Raw genomic sequence first — 17,274 nt, 5'->3', positions numbered from 1 at the left:
GTTTGAAAATGTCAAGAAAACGGTTAATTTAAAATGTCATCTCCTAACTTAACAGATTAAGCCAGAGGACCGAAAACAGAATAAAACAGGACTGGACAGTATGTCACTTATACAAGCTGCTTTTATTTCTAGTACAGTATGACAATTTTTATTTTGGGGGGGTGGGGGGGGTGGGTGATCCTTGACAGTGCATAAGAGCGAAAAGCGACGGCGTTTTGTTTGTAAGAGAACAGGTTGTACTACAAATGACTTGATTTATTGATATCACGTGTATGTATGACACCTAAATTAGTGTATTTGTTTATTTATTTATTTATTTATTTATTATATGTGTAGATGAAGGTTAATTCATATGACTGATGCTAGGAATGTCTGAAATCTCCTTAGAAGGATATTTTGGCCCTGAGAAGGGCCGAGTTTGGTGTATACTAGGGTGGTCGATTTAGCTTATGCACGCTCTCCACGGATACGGCGAGCAAGCTGAATGTCCTTTGGCATGATGGTGACACGCTTGGCGTGGATGGCACAGAGGTTAGTGTCCTCGAAGAGACCGACCAGGTAAGCCTCGGATGCCTCCTGTAAAGCCATGACGGCAGACGACTGGAAGCGAAGATCGGTCTTGAAGTCCTGGGCAATCTCGCGCACCAGACGCTGGAAGGGAAGTTTCCTGATGAGCAACTCGGTGCTCTTCTGGTAACGACGGATCTCACGCAGGGCGACCGTTCCGGGCCTGTAACGGTGAGGCTTCTTCACACCCCCTGTGGCAGGAGCAGACTTGCGTGCTGCCTTGGTGGCCAGCTGCTTACGAGGAGCCTTGCCTCCCGTGGACTTGCGAGCAGTCTGCTTGGTGCGAGCCATGGTGAACAACTGTGGTTTGTGATGGCCGGCGCCGAAAAATTTTTGCTTATATACGCCGTCTCGAGGCGCTTGCTCGAGCGCCATTGGCTGCTCGACTCGCCTACGTCACCCCGTTGCCCCTCCCCTCCTTCCTCTGGCTGCAGCCAACAGGCGGCTCACCTCAATCACTATTATCGCTGATTTTGCTCTATTTTTTGGATTTGTGCAAAAGTCATTTCACAGGGACGTGAAACAGACGAGTAGGCAACTGCAGTTTTGAAAGCGTTGTGAGAAAGCCGTGTCTATTCGACCACAAGCGTAAAGTAAGGGCAGGCAGGAGTTGCAATGCTACTAGTACGTCCGCTTGATGGGATATAGTCGGGAAATCGTGCGGGCATTCGTCAATTCGATTCACACAACTACAACACCATGACTGGACGCGGCAAGGGAGGCAAGGGACTCGGAAAGGGTGGCGCCAAGCGTCATCGTAAGGTGCTACGTGACAACATCCAGGGCATCACCAAGCCCGCTATTCGTCGCTTAGCTCGTCGTGGCGGCGTCAAGCGTATTTCGGGTCTCATCTACGAAGAGACCCGTGGCGTCCTGAAGGTGTTCCTCGAGAACGTCATCCGTGATGCTGTAACCTACACGGAACACGCCAAGAGGAAGACCGTCACTGCCATGGACGTGGTGTACGCTCTGAAGCGCCAGGGTCGTACCCTCTACGGATTCGGCGGATAAGAGCTTGGCTAATCCATCGATTCCACCCACCACCACCTCAAAACGGGACCTAATTAGGTCCCTATACTTTTTTACTGAAGGGCTTAATAGACGATAACATAAATTGTTTTGATATCAGCTAGCACATTGGGTCTTATGAAATCTATTTTTTATCCTCGCATGCTTAAAGGGACTCTGATTGGGGGGGGGGGGGGGGGGAAGGTTTGTTACGTTATATACTAGCAGAGCAGGATCATTGGTGGGGGGGGGGGGGGGTGTGAGGGGGAGAGAGAGAGAGAGAGATCTTTCCCAACTCTTCCTTTTTACATGAGTGAGCTACCCGTTTTATTCATTTTATCCTTCTCAGAGCTGTTTTGATAGTATCCAAATGATGGTAAATGAAAAGGGAGGACACGAATATCTACCCAGAATTCAGGACTGGCAATCGATATGCATGTTTGAGTGAGAATCTTTTTCTCTCTCAACTTAGGTATACGTTTATGTCGTACCTAAAAGCGAGAACCACACTATTGGGACAAGTATGCAAGGCCCAATTTTCCTAACAAGCACAGTTAATTTTGTTATTTTCGAACATTTCTTTCCAAATTGGTTTATCCAATTAACAGTATTATATTAAGATCATGAATTGCTGGGTTAGGTTAGGTTAGCTTAGCTTAGGTTAGGTTAGGTTAGCTTAGCTTAGCTTGGGTTAGCTTAGGTTAGGTTAGGTTAGCTTAGCTTGGGTTAGCATAGGTTAGGTTAGGTTTGATTACATTTCTATGTTAGATTTAACTCAAATTCAAAACAATTGCCAGTCATTCGGCTTGTTAGTCAACTTGCCTCTAATAGGGGCAATTTGTCTAACAAGACTATTTAGTTTTGTGTGTATATATATATATATATATATATATATATATATATATATATATATATATATATATATATATATATATATATATATATATATATATATATATATATATATTATTATTATTATAGCTTCAAGACTCTGAACCAATATAGAAGCATCAAGAGGAAGTGCTTGTGTTATGGGCCAATAGGCCTTCTGCAGTTACTTCCATTCTTATGTTTTTATTCCCATTGGTTCGTGTTTTATCTTGTGTAAATGTCAATCACCTTACCCAAAACTTTGGTACCATATCACCTCACCCATGTATATATATATATATATATATATATATATATATATATATATATATATATATGTATATTATATATATATATATAATATAGATGTATATTATATATATATATATATATATATATATATATATATATATATATATATATATATATATATATATATATATATATATATATATAATATAGATGTATATTATATATATATATATATATATATATATATATATATATATATATATATATATATATATATAATATACAGAGTAAATCTACCCCAAAAGTAATGATTTATTTGTCTACAAAACTAAACTCTTTTTTGGAATCATATGAGGCCCCTCCACTGAGGGGGGAGGCCTGGATGTTTATTGTCATGTGTATTCATGCTGCTTGCATGTCGTCGTTTATTTTGCCTTTGTTGTTTTTTTGACAGCTTTCTTTGCCTTGGGTGGTTTGGGAGATTTTGAAGCTCTCTTTATTTTGGGCTTTTTGTTCCCAACAACAAGCTGCTGCTGCTGCTGCTGCTTCTTTTTCAAGGCTGTAGGTGGTTTGTTGCTTGTGGCGGCTTTCTTGGGAGTTACCACGGCCTTCTTTGCTGCTGTAGATGGTTTCTTGGTTGTGGTGGCTTTCTTGGGAGTTAGAACGGCCCTCTTCTCTGCTACGGCCAGCTTGAATGATCCACTAGCTCCACTTCCCTTGGTCTGAACAAGAATGCCGTCAGCCACTGCTTTCTTGAGAAATCTTCGGATGTAAATGGCGATCTTGGCAGCCTCGACTTTGTTGTTGGCAACAACGTACTTCTTGATTGCTTGTAGAGACGAGCCCTTACGGTCTTTGAGTGCTGCGACCGCGGCTAGAACCATTTGACTAGTTTTCGGGTGAGCAACCTGGACGCGAGGTTTCCTGGTGGTGGCCACCACAGCAGCAGCAGCCGCAGCCTTCTTGGTAGGCTTTGCTTCTACCATGATGATGATGAACCAACCAAGGTGATGAGAGACGCTCAGACAGTCACGGGGGAATGATGCTGCCGCCGCTTGAGCCGAACCTATTTATGTGCCGGCACGGTACAGAAGCTGCAACCTGGCAACTCGTCCACCAATCACGACGGTTGGTTTTACGGCTCCGAAACCTGGATCCCATATCTTCTCTAAAATAGAAGCATTTGTTCATGTTCTTTGTAAAAGTATCATAAAGCAGGACAGATGAGACAAATATCATAAAAACTGAAGAGCAGATGAGCACACACATGTTTGTATTACAAAAGAAAATCCACAAATTCATTAGAAATTGGCAGGGCAGGCTGAGGAAGTAGGTAGATGTAAAATGTCTGTAAATGGCGAAAGAACATAAACCCAAGACTGAATAAACGATGTTAAATATCCATGCCAAGGAGACAAAAATATGTTAGGATACAATTACCATTAAGACACCACAAGCAGGTCCGTATCCTGCCGCGATGACTTAAAAGAGTTGGTTATTAGCCACAATGTGTAGGCAGTCTCATGCCAACGGCCATACCACGTTGAGAACACCGCTTCTCGTCCGATCAGCGAAGTTAAGCAACGTTGGGTTTGGTTAGTACTTGGATGGGTGACCGCCTGGGAACACCAAATGCTGTTGGCAATAATGTTTTTTGTTTTGTTTTGTTTTGTTTCGTTTGTTTTTGTTTGAATGGCTGGCTCCACGGGAAATTCACGGAGTTGTGTGGAATAAGGCCTGGTAAAATGAATTAATATGTATGTCATGTTTAAAACAAACTCGCTTAATATAGATATTGTGTGAGGCTTTATACAAAAACAAACAACCAAAACAAAACATGTTGTATATATATATATATATATAGCTTAATCCGGGTTTGAACTCGCAACTCCAAGAATACGCATCACTTATATACACTTTACCACTGGACCACTGCTGCAGGACACTAGCTTGATGCTGAGGTATCAATTTAATGACGTAAATGCCATTTCCACAAATAAATGATAATTAAAAAGTATTTGTATGTACAAATCTTTTCTGTTTAAAAGGCTACAATATCAGTTACTGATATAATTTGTGTTAATGTTTCTATACCCACAAGAAGGCATATTTTTGCTTATATGTAAAGGGTACGGAGAAGGAATCCACAGACCATCATTCCCCTCCCCTTCCCTCCCCCCCCCCCCCCCCCCCCCCCCCCCCACCCCCAACTCCCACCTACTACCACCACCACCACCACCACCACCACCAATCACCACCAATCACCACCAATCACCACCACCAATCACCACCACCACATCTAACCGAAAACCCCCTAACACATCAACCCTCCCCCCAATCAACAGGCGAAATAATAACCCTCAAATGCCTGCCTGCCTGCCTGCCTGCAAGCCAATACTAACGGTCTTCTCAGAAAGAAAATCTCTTTGTATCTGTATTACTTGATGAAATGTATGATTCTAATAATGAAAATAAATTTTGATGTCGGTTGTATGAGCATAATGACCAATATGCACATGATATGAATGAATTAAATAGTGTAGTTTTAAGTAATTAGGTTGTAGACACATTAAGCGGATATGATATTTGACGCGTCCAGAACTGGTGATTTTTGGTTTAGTTTTAAATGCACCACCACCACCACCATTGCTTCCCCAGAGCCTAATTAAGGACCGGTAAAAGGAGTCAATATGTATGTCATCTATAAAACCAAAGAATGAATAAAAAAACACACACAAACCTACATAATAGTATTAGGAAGATTGTATGGCAAAAAAAAAAAAAGTATTATTCCCATTGGGTCGTTTGAACTCGCGACTTCCAAAACACCAGCCACACACCTTACAACCCAGCCACCATAGAGTTGGTATAATTGTGCAACTTTAGTTATAAAAGTAAAGTTTTCTCACATTGTATTGATAACTTAAAGGATTTTTTTTTTTTTTTTGCATGTACAAATCTTATTGTCTGTTCTATGAAAAGGCTTGATGTAAATTATGTATTTTTTGAATGATTGAATTGTAGGCACATTAAGCGGATTCGATATTTGATATATCCAGAAAAGGCGATTTATGTTCAGTTTTAAAATGCATCACCGTTAACGCTAAAGGACTGGTAAAATGACTCGATGTTTGTCATTTTTAAAATAAACACTAAAACAAGGCCCTTAACATATATAATGTTTGAATATAAATTGAATGCATATAAATACAAAGTGGGAGTGGCTGGCTGGCTGGCTGGCTGGCTGGCTGGCTGGCTGGCTGGCTGGCTGGCTGGCTGGCTGGCTGGCTGGCTGGCTGCCTGGCTGCCTGCCTGCCTGCCTGCCTGCCTGCCTGCCTGCCTGCCTGCCTGCCTGCCTGCCTGGCTGCCTGCCTGCCTGCCTGCCTGCCTGCCTGCCTGCCTGCCTGCCTGCCTGCCTGCCTGCCTGCCTGCCTGCCTGCCTGCCTGCCTGTCTGGCTGCCTGGCTGCCTGGCTGCCTGCCTGCCTGCCTGCCTGCCTTGCCTTGCCTTGCCTTGCCTTGCCTTGCCTTGCCTTGCCTTGCCTTGCCTTGCCTTGCCTTGCCTTGCCTTGCCCTGCCCTGCCTTGGCTGCAGCTGGCTGGCTGGCTGGCTGGCTGGCTGGCCGTAAATCAACTCTTAACAACACCACACCACACCACACCATCACTCATCACCCATCACCCACCACCGGCCCCAGTCTCCCAGCCTCTCTTATATACCCGAGCAGGCCCTTTAAATTATTTGAATTGTTGCACTTCGGCCAATGGCAGGCACGATCGCTGCTGCTCAAACATATTCTGGTTCACAAGTATTAATATATATATATATATATATATATATATATATATATATATATATATATATATATATATATATATATATATATATATATATATTCATGAAACACATTAAAACCTTGATCATTTATTCATTCATTACGTCTAGTGAAGAATTGCTTTTGTTCATTTGTATGATTAAAAATGGATAGAATATGAATTCCTCGCTTAAAGTAAAATATAAAATATATATTGGATTTATATGATTGGTTAATATTCCAAGTGATGCTGAATATCCCCTATAATTTTGTTTTGTTTGTTTGTTATGTACACATTCCAAATGAAATCAATATAAATGTTATTATTAATGTTTGAAAGTTGATTGTCTACTTGAATCTCTCTATTAAAGTGTGTGTGGCTCCGGATGGAGCCTGGTTATGGTATTTGTCGCGGTGGGTGGCAGAAGTGCTTACTTCTTCTCTGTCTTCTTTGGCAAAAGAACTGCCTGAATGTTTGGAAGAACACCTCCCTGTGCAATGGTTACGCCAGACAGAAGTTTGTTGAGTTCTTCGTCGTTGCGGATGGCCAACTGCAAGTGACGTGGGATGATACGGGTCTTCTTGTTGTCACGTGCGGCGTTACCGGCGAGCTCGAGAACTTCGGCAGCGAGGTATTCCATGACGGCTGCCAGGTAGACAGGAGCGCCAGCACCGACGCGTTCGGCGTAGTTGCCCTTACGCAGCAGACGGTGAATTCTGCCCACGGGGAACTGAAGTCCGGCCCTGCTGGAGCGAGACTTTGACTTGCCCTTCACTTTGCCTCCCTTGCCGCGTCCTGACATTGCTGCTGCTGTTCGCCCGCAGATCGAGCTTCGTGTTATATACCCCGCTCAGGATCAAGGGAGTCCGCCACTGACCAATCAGCGCGCTCCGCCACGCGACCCGCTCTGAGCTGAGTCGCGAGCGGGATATAAAAGGAAAGCTCGACTCGCGCAAAAGTTCAGAATGATCATAAGGCCTAGCTTGGAATACCCCTACGTTCCCCTGAACCTCACCAACAAATCCAACATGTTGAAGATTCAACGAGTACAAAACAAAGCACTTCGCTTTGCAGAGGGCCTGACTCTGAGGGACAGGGTAAGAACTGACCTGATCCATGAGACGCTCAACATGAAGCCAATGAACATTAGGCTCAGCTACCTGGCCAGAAGACAGCTGTACCGTATGAAGAACATGTATGTCCCAGACCCAGAAGATCCCTTCGTAGCAGAAAACACCACCAGCGACTACGAGATCCACGATCCACCACACAGAACCAGAAGAATCACTCTCCAACAAAAAGTGATCAGACATATCCATGATGAGGCCTTCCCAAGCCCTCAGATACTAAGCGGTCTGCCAGACGATCCAGATGAGTGGCCCATCCCGGACCCAATCTACACCAAATGAAGAATAAAGAAAGAAAGAAAAAAAAAAAAAAATAACAAAATAAAAAATAAAAATAAAAAATAATAAAAAAATAAATAAATAAATTAAAAAAAAAAAAAAAAAAAAAAAAAAATAATAAAAAAAAAAAAAAAAAAAAAATATATAAATAAATAAAACACCTACAAAAAAAATATAAAACCAAAAAAACCATTTGTCGTGGCGGCAGAAGTGTAACTACCCTGATGTTTCTAAGATTAGCCTCCTTCAGCCAACTCCGTCGGCTCTAGTGCTTTAGGACACCAACAAGGTCACAAACACTAGCCCCCCCAGCCAATGTACTGACAACCCAACATAACACATACGCAAACAAACAACACATACAAAAATGTCAACCCATGGTGGACAGGCCACCGAACTTTCAAACCTCCTCTCTCTCTACACCCGCATCCTCTTCCTGAATTTCATCTCCCCATCCCTCTACCTCCCCCATCCTTTCCATTCCCTATGGACATCAATCCGATCCGAAAGTTCATTATTGTATCGCAACGCCAGCCAGCACGAGCATCATCATGCCACCCAAGGCATCTGGAAAGGCTGCCAAGAAGGCCGGAAAGGCCCAGAAGGCCATTGCCAAGGGCGATAAGAAAAAGAAGCGCAGGAGGAAGGAGAGCTACAGCATCTACATCTACAAAGTGCTGAAGCAGGTCCACCCCGACACTGGTATCTCTTCCAAAGCCATGTCGATCATGAACTCGTTCGTGAACGACATCTTCGAGCGCATCGCCGCCGAGGCTTCTCGCCTGGCCCACTACAACAAGCGTTCCACCATTACCAGTCGGGAGATCCAGACGGCTGTAAGGCTCCTGTTGCCCGGAGAACTGGCCAAGCACGCCGTCTCTGAGGGCACTAAGGCCGTCACCAAGTACACCTCCTCCAAGTAAACGGCTTACTTACTGCCCTGTGGTGGTGGCTTGGCCTCAAACCAACAAACTCGGCTCCATTGGAGCCACACTTTAATTTCTAAAGAGATTGTGAGTGTTAGACACCAATACTATTATAACAAAAACCTCTGTCACTGAAAGCAAATAGCTATAAAATGAGAATATTTATGAAACTGTCTGTGTGTGTTTCTCTCTCTCAGTCTCTGTCTGTCTGTCTGTCTGTCTGTCTGTCTGTCTGTCTGTCTGTCTGTCTGTCTTGTCTGTCTGTCTGTCTGTCTGTCTGTCTGTCTGTCTGTGTCTCTCTCTCTCTCTCTCTCTCTCTCTCTCTCTCTCTCTCTCTCTCTCTCTCTCTCTCTCTCTCTCTCTCTCTCTCTCTCTCTCTCTCTCTCTCTCTCTCTCTCTCAACACATATAAGCACTCGGTATCTTTTTTCTAGAGATTAGAGATTCATTGTTATGTTCCACATTAGGATTACTATGCAGGCCACCCTCTTAGGTTTGAAAATGTCAAGAAAACGGTTAATTTAAAATGTCATCTCCTAACTTAACAGATTAAGCCAGAGGACCGAAAACAGAATAAAACAGGACTGGACAGTATGTCACTTATACAAGCTGCTTTTATTTCTAGTACAGTATGACAATTTTTATTTTGGGGGGGTGGGGGGGGTGGGTGATCCTTGACAGTGCATAAGAGCGAAAAGCGACGGCGTTTTGTTTGTAAGAGAACAGGTTGTACTACAAATGACTTGATTTATTGATATCACGTGTATGTATGACACCTAAATTAGTGTATTTGTTTATTTATTTATTTATTTATTTATTATATGTGTAGATGAAGGTTAATTCATATGACTGATGCTAGGAATGTCTGAAATCTCCTTAGAAGGATATTTTGGCCCTGAGAAGGGCCGAGTTTGGTGTATACTAGGGTGGTCGATTTAGCTTATGCACGCTCTCCACGGATACGGCGAGCAAGCTGAATGTCCTTTGGCATGATGGTGACACGCTTGGCGTGGATGGCACAGAGGTTAGTGTCCTCGAAGAGACCGACCAGGTAAGCCTCGGATGCCTCCTGTAAAGCCATGACGGCAGACGACTGGAAGCGAAGATCGGTCTTGAAGTCCTGGGCAATCTCGCGCACCAGACGCTGGAAGGGAAGTTTCCTGATGAGCAACTCGGTGCTCTTCTGGTAACGACGGATCTCACGCAGGGCGACCGTTCCGGGCCTGTAACGGTGAGGCTTCTTCACACCCCCTGTGGCAGGAGCAGACTTGCGTGCTGCCTTGGTGGCCAGCTGCTTACGAGGAGCCTTGCCTCCCGTGGACTTGCGAGCAGTCTGCTTGGTGCGAGCCATGGTGAACAACTGTGGTTTGTGATGGCCGGCGCCGAAAAATTTTTGCTTATATACGCCGTCTCGAGGCGCTTGCTCGAGCGCCATTGGCTGCTCGACTCGCCTACGTCACCCCGTTGCCCCTCCCCTCCTTCCTCTGGCTGCAGCCAACAGGCGGCTCACCTCAATCACTATTATCGCTGATTTTGCTCTATTTTTTGGATTTGTGCAAAAGTCATTTCACAGGGACGTGAAACAGACGAGTAGGCAACTGCAGTTTTGAAAGCGTTGTGAGAAAGCCGTGTCTATTCGACCACAAGCGTAAAGTAAGGGCAGGCAGGAGTTGCAATGCTACTAGTACGTCCGCTTGATGGGATATAGTCGGGAAATCGTGCGGGCATTCGTCAATTCGATTCACACAACTACAACACCATGACTGGACGCGGCAAGGGAGGCAAGGGACTCGGAAAGGGTGGCGCCAAGCGTCATCGTAAGGTGCTACGTGACAACATCCAGGGCATCACCAAGCCCGCTATTCGTCGCTTAGCTCGTCGTGGCGGCGTCAAGCGTATTTCGGGTCTCATCTACGAAGAGACCCGTGGCGTCCTGAAGGTGTTCCTCGAGAACGTCATCCGTGATGCTGTAACCTACACGGAACACGCCAAGAGGAAGACCGTCACTGCCATGGACGTGGTGTACGCTCTGAAGCGCCAGGGTCGTACCCTCTACGGATTCGGCGGATAAGAGCTTGGCTAATCCATCGATTCCACCCACCACCACCTCAAAACGGGACCTAATTAGGTCCCTATACTTTTTTACTGAAGGGCTTAATAGACGATAACATAAATTGTTTTGATATCAGCTAGCACATTGGGTCTTATGAAATCTATTTTTTATCCTCGCATGCTTAAAGGGACTCTGATTGGGGGGGGGGGGGGGGGGAAGGTTTGTTACGTTATATACTAGCAGAGCAGGATCATTGGTGGGGGGGGGGGGGGGGGTGTGAGGGGGAGAGAGAGAGAGAGAGATCTTTCCCAACTCTTCCTTTTTACATGAGTGAGCTACCCGTTTTATTCATTTTATCCTTCTCAGAGCTGTTTTGATAGTATCCAAATGATGGTAAATGAAAAGGGAGGACACGAATATCTACCCAGAATTCAGGACTGGCAATCGATATGCATGTTTGAGTGAGAATCTTTTTCTCTCTCAACTTAGGTATACGTTTATGTCGTACCTAAAAGCGAGAACCACACTATTGGGACAAGTATGCAAGGCCCAATTTTCCTAACAAGCACAGTTAATTTTGTTATTTTCGAACATTTCTTTCCAAATTGGTTTATCCAATTAACAGTATTATATTAAGATCATGAATTGCTGGGTTAGGTTAGGTTAGCTTAGCTTAGGTTAGGTTAGGTTAGCTTAGCTTAGCTTGGGTTAGCTTAGGTTAGGTTAGGTTAGCTTAGCTTGGGTTAGCATAGGTTAGGTTAGGTTTGATTACATTTCTATGTTAGATTTAACTCAAATTCAAAACAATTGCCAGTCATTCGGCTTGTTAGTCAACTTGCCTCTAATAGGGGCAATTTGTCTAACAAGACTATTTAGTTTTGTGTGTATATATATATATATATATATATATATATATATATATATATATATATATATATATATATATATATATATATATATATATATATATATATTATTATTATTATAGCTTCAAGACTCTGAACCAATATAGAAGCATCAAGAGGAAGTGCTTGTGTTATGGGCCAATAGGCCTTCTGCAGTTACTTCCATTCTTATGTTTTTATTCCCATTGGTTCGTGTTTTATCTTGTGTAAATGTCAATCACCTTACCCAAAACTTTGGTACCATATCACCTCACCCATGTATATATATATATATATATATATATATATATATATATATATATATATATATATGTATATTATATATATATATATAATATAGATGTATATTATATATATATATATATATATATATATATATATATATATATATATATATATATAATATAGATGTATATTATATATATATATATATATATATATATATATATATATATATATATATATATATATATATATATATATATATATATATATAATATACAGAGTAAATCTACCCCAAAAGTAATGATTTATTTGTCTACAAAACTAAACTCTTTTTTGGAATCATATGAGGCCCCTCCACTGAGGGGGGAGGCCTGGATGTTTATTGTCATGTGTATTCATGCTGCTTGCATGTCGTCGTTTATTTTGCCTTTGTTGTTTTTTTGACAGCTTTCTTTGCCTTGGGTGGTTTGGGAGATTTTGAAGCTCTCTTTATTTTGGGCTTTTTGTTCCCAACAACAAGCTGCTGCTGCTGCTGCTGCTTCTTTTTCAAGGCTGTAGGTGGTTTGTTGCTTGTGGCGGCTTTCTTGGGAGTTACCACGGCCTTCTTTGCTGCTGTAGATGGTTTCTTGGTTGTGGTGGCTTTCTTGGGAGTTAGAACGGCCCTCTTCTCTGCTACGGCCAGCTTGAATGATCCACTAGCTCCACTTCCCTTGGTCTGAACAAGAATGCCGTCAGCCACTGCTTTCTTGAGAAATCTTCGGATGTAAATGGCGATCTTGGCAGCCTCGACTTTGTTGTTGGCAACAACGTACTTCTTGATTGCTTGTAGAGACGAGCCCTTACGGTCTTTGAGTGCTGCGACCGCGGCTAGAACCATTTGACTAGTTTTCGGGTGAGCAACCTGGACGCGAGGTTTCCTGGTGGTGGCCACCACAGCAGCAGCAGCCGCAGCCTTCTTGGTAGGCTTTGCTTCTACCATGATGATGATGAACCAACCAAGGTGATGAGAGACGCTCAGACAGTCACGGGGGAATGATGCTGCCGCCGCTTGAGCCGAACCTATTTATGTGCCGGCACGGTACAGAAGCTGCAACCTGGCAACTCGTCCACCAATCACGACGGTTGGTTTTACGGCTCCGAAACCTGGATCCCATATCTTCTCTAAAATAGAAGCATTTGTTCATGTTCTTTGTAAAAGTATCATAAAGCAGGACAGATGAGACAAATATCATAAAAACTGAAGAGCAGATGAGCACACACATGTTTGTATTACAAAAGAAAATCCACAAATTCATTAGAAATTGGCAGGGCAGGCTGAGGAAGTAGGTAGATGTAAAATGTCTGTAAATGGCGAAAGAACATAAACCCAAGACTGAATAAACGATGTTAAATATCCATGCCAAGGAGACAAAAATATGTTAGGATACAATTACCATTAAGACACCACAAGCAGGTCCGTATCCTGCCGCGATGACTTAAAAGAGTTGGTTATTAGCCACAATGTGTAGGCAGTCTCATGCCAACGGCCATACCACGTTGAGAACACCGCTTCTCGTCCGATCAGCGAAGTTAAGCAACGTTGGGTTTGGTTAGTACTTGGATGGGTGACCGCCTGGGAACACCAAATGCTGTTGGCAATAATGTTTTTTGTTTTGTTTTGTTTTGTTTCGTTTGTTTTTGTTTGAATGGCTGGCTCCACGGGAAATTCACGGAGTTGTGTGGAATAAGGCCTGGTAAAATGAATTAATATGTATGTCATGTTTAAAACAAACTCGCTTAATATAGATATTGTGTGAGGCTTTATACAAAAACAAACAACCAAAACAAAACATGTTGTATATATATATATATATATAGCTTAATCCGGGTTTGAACTCGCAACTCCAAGAATACGCATCACTTATATACACTTTACCACTGGACCACTGCTGCAGGACACTAGCTTGATGCTGAGGTATCAATTTAATGACGTAAATGCCATTTCCACAAATAAATGATAATTAAAAAGTATTTGTATGTACAAATCTTTTCTGTTTAAAAGGCTACAATATCAGTTACTGATATAATTTGTGTTAATGTTTCTATACCCACAAGAAGGCATATTTTTGCTTATATGTAAAGGGTACGGAGAAGGAATCCACAGACCATCATTCCCCTCCCCTTCCCTCCCCCCCCCCCCCCCCCCCCCCACCCCCAACTCCCACCTACTACCACCACCACCACCACCACCACCACCAATCACCACCAATCACCACCAATCACCACCACCAATCACCACCACCACATCTAACCGAAAACCCCCTAACACATCAACCCTCCCCCCAATCAACAGGCGAAATAATAACCCTCAAATGCCTGCCTGCCTGCCTGCCTGCAAGCCAATACTAACGGTCTTCTCAGAAAGAAAATCTCTTTGTATCTGTATTACTTGATGAAATGTATGATTCTAATAATGAAAATAAATTTTGATGTCGGTTGTATGAGCATAATGACCAATATGCACATGATATGAATGAATTAAATAGTGTAGTTTTAAGTAATTAGGTTGTAGACACATTAAGCGGATATGATATTTGACGCGTCCAGAACTGGTGATTTTTGGTTTAGTTTTAAATGCACCACCACCACCACCACCACCACCACCATTGCTTCCCCAGAGCCTAATTAAGGACCGGTAAAAGGAGTCAATATGTATGTCATCTATAAAACCAAAGAATGAATAAAAAAACACACACAAACCTACATAATAGTATTAGGAAGATTGTATGGCAAAAAAAAAAAGTATTATTCCCATTGGGTCGTTTGAACTCGCGACTTCCAAAACACCAGCCACACACCTTACAACCCAGCCACCATAGAGTTGGTATAATTGTGCAACTTTAGTTATAAAAGTAAAGTTTTCTCACATTGTATTGATAACTTAAAGGATTTTTTTTTTTTTTTGCATGTACAAATCTTATTGTCTGTTCTATGAAAAGGCTTGATGTAAATTATGTATTTTTTGAATGATTGAATTGTAGGCACATTAAGCGGATTCGATATTTGATATATCCAGAAAAGGCGATTTATGTTCAGTTTTAAAATGCATCACCGTTAACGCTAAAGGACTGGTAAAATGACTCGATGTTTGTCATTTTTAAAATAAACACTAAAACAAGGCCCTTAACATATATAATGTTTGAATATAAATTGAATGCATATAAATACAAAGTGGGAGTGGCTGGCTGGCTGGCTGGCTGGCTGGCTGGCTGGCTGGCTGGCTGGCTGGCTGGCTGGCTGGCTGGCTGGCTGCCTGGCTGCCTGCCTGCCTGCCTGCCTGCCTGCCTGCCTGCCTGCCTGCCTGCCTGCCTGCCTGGCTGCCTGCCTGCCTGCCTGCCTGCCTGCCTGCCTGCCTGCCTGCCTGCCTGCCTGCCTGCCTGCCTGCCTGCCTGCCTGCCTGTCTGGCTGCCTGGCTGCCTGGCTGCCTGCCTGCCTGCCTGCCTGCCTTGCCTTGCCTTGCCTTGCCTTGCCTTGCCTTGCCTTGCCTTGCCTTGCCTTGCCTTGCCTTGCCTTGCCTTGCCCTGCCCTGCCTTGGCTGCAGCTGGCTGGCTGGCTGGCTGGCTGGCTGGCCGTAAATCAACTCTTAACAACACCACACCACACCACACCATCACTCATCACCCATCACCCACCACCGGCCCCAGTCTCCCAGCCTCTCTTATATACCCGAGCAGGCCCTTTAAATTATTTGAATTGTTGCACTTCGGCCAATGGCAGGCACGATCGCTGCTGCTCAAACATATTCTGGTTCACAAGTATTAATATATATATATATATATATATATATATATATATATATATATATATATATATATATATATATATATATATATATATATATTCATGAAACACATTAAAACCTTGATCATTTATTCATTCATTACGTCTAGTGAAGAATTGCTTTTGTTCATTTGTATGATTAAAAATGGATAGAATATGAATTCCTCGCTTAAAGTAAAATATAAAATATATATTGGATTTATATGATTGGTTAATATTCCAAGTGATGCTGAATATCCCCTATAATTTTGTTTTGTTTGTTTGTTATGTACACATTCCAAATGAAATCAATATAAATGTTATTATTAATGTTTGAAAGTTGATTGTCTACTTGAATCTCTCTATTAAAGTGTGTGTGGCTCCGGATGGAGCCTGGTTATGGTATTTGTCGCGGTGGGTGGCAGAAGTGCTTACTTCTTCTCTGTCTTCTTTGGCAAAAGAACTGCCTGAATGTTTGGAAGAACACCTCCCTGTGCAATGGTTACGCCAGACAGAAGTTTGTTGAGTTCTTCGTCGTTGCGGATGGCCAACTGCAAGTGACGTGGGATGATACGGGTCTTCTTGTTGTCACGTGCGGCGTTACCGGCGAGCTCGAGAACTTCGGCAGCGAGGTATTCCATGACGGCTGCCAGGTAGACAGGAGCGCCAGCACCGACGCGTTCGGCGTAGTTGCCCTTACGCAGCAGACGGTGAATTCTGCCCACGGGGAACTGAAGTCCGGCCCTGCTGGAGCGAGACTTTGACTTGCCCTTCACTTTGCCTCCCTTGCCGCGTCCTGACATTGCTGCTGCTGTTGTGGGTTTGTGGTGTTTTAATGCCGGCCCGCAGATCGAGCTTCGTGTTATATACCCCGCTCAGGATCAAGGGAGTCCGCCACTGACCAATCAGCGCGCTCCGCCACGCGACCCGCTCTGAGCTGAGTCGCGAGCGGGATATAAAAGGAAAGCTCGACTCGCGCAAAAGTTCATTATTGTATCGCAACGCCAGCCAGCACGAGCATCATCATGCCACCCAAGGCATCTGGAAAGGCTGCCAAGAAGGCCGGAAAGGCCCAGAAGGCCATTGCCAAGGGCGATAAGAAAAAGAAGCGCAGGAGGAAGGAGAGCTACAGCATCTACATCTACAAAGTGCTGAAGCAGGTCCACCCCGACACTGGTATCTCTTCCAAAGCCATGTCGATCATGAACTCGTTCGTGAACGACATCTTCGAGCGCATCGCCGCCGAGGCTTCTCGCCTGGCCCACTACAACAAGCGTTCCACCATTACCAGTCGGGAGATCCAGACGGCTGTAAGGCTCCTGTTGCCCGGAGAACTGGCCAAGCACGCCGTCTCTGAGGGCACTAAGGCCGTCACCAAGTACACCTCCTCCAAGTAAACGGCTTACTTACTGCCCTGTGGTGGTGGCTTGGCCTCAAACCAACAAACTCGGC

General features: G+C 43.6%; 2 non-coding genes across 2 annotated transcripts; both read left to right on the top strand.

Annotated features, from left to right (window-relative positions):
• Nucleotides 1-4,222: 4,222 nt before the first annotated feature.
• LOC138361869 (5S ribosomal RNA) lies at nucleotides 4,223-4,341 on the top strand. Its single transcript, XR_011227241.1, has one exon. It is a non-coding gene; the product is annotated as a 5S ribosomal RNA (ribosomal RNA).
• A 9,201-nt stretch (nucleotides 4,342-13,542) lies between these two features.
• LOC138361868 (5S ribosomal RNA) lies at nucleotides 13,543-13,661 on the top strand. Its single transcript, XR_011227240.1, has one exon. It is a non-coding gene; the product is annotated as a 5S ribosomal RNA (ribosomal RNA).
• Nucleotides 13,662-17,274: the final 3,613 nt, after the last annotated feature.

This window comes from Procambarus clarkii, unplaced genomic scaffold (genome assembly GCF_040958095.1).
Source record: "Procambarus clarkii isolate CNS0578487 unplaced genomic scaffold, FALCON_Pclarkii_2.0 HiC_scaffold_924, whole genome shotgun sequence".
Taxonomy (NCBI): Eukaryota; Metazoa; Arthropoda; class Malacostraca; order Decapoda; family Cambaridae; genus Procambarus; species Procambarus clarkii.
The sequence above is the reverse complement of the archived record's forward strand: the minus strand, read 5'-3'. Positions and strand labels throughout refer to the sequence as shown.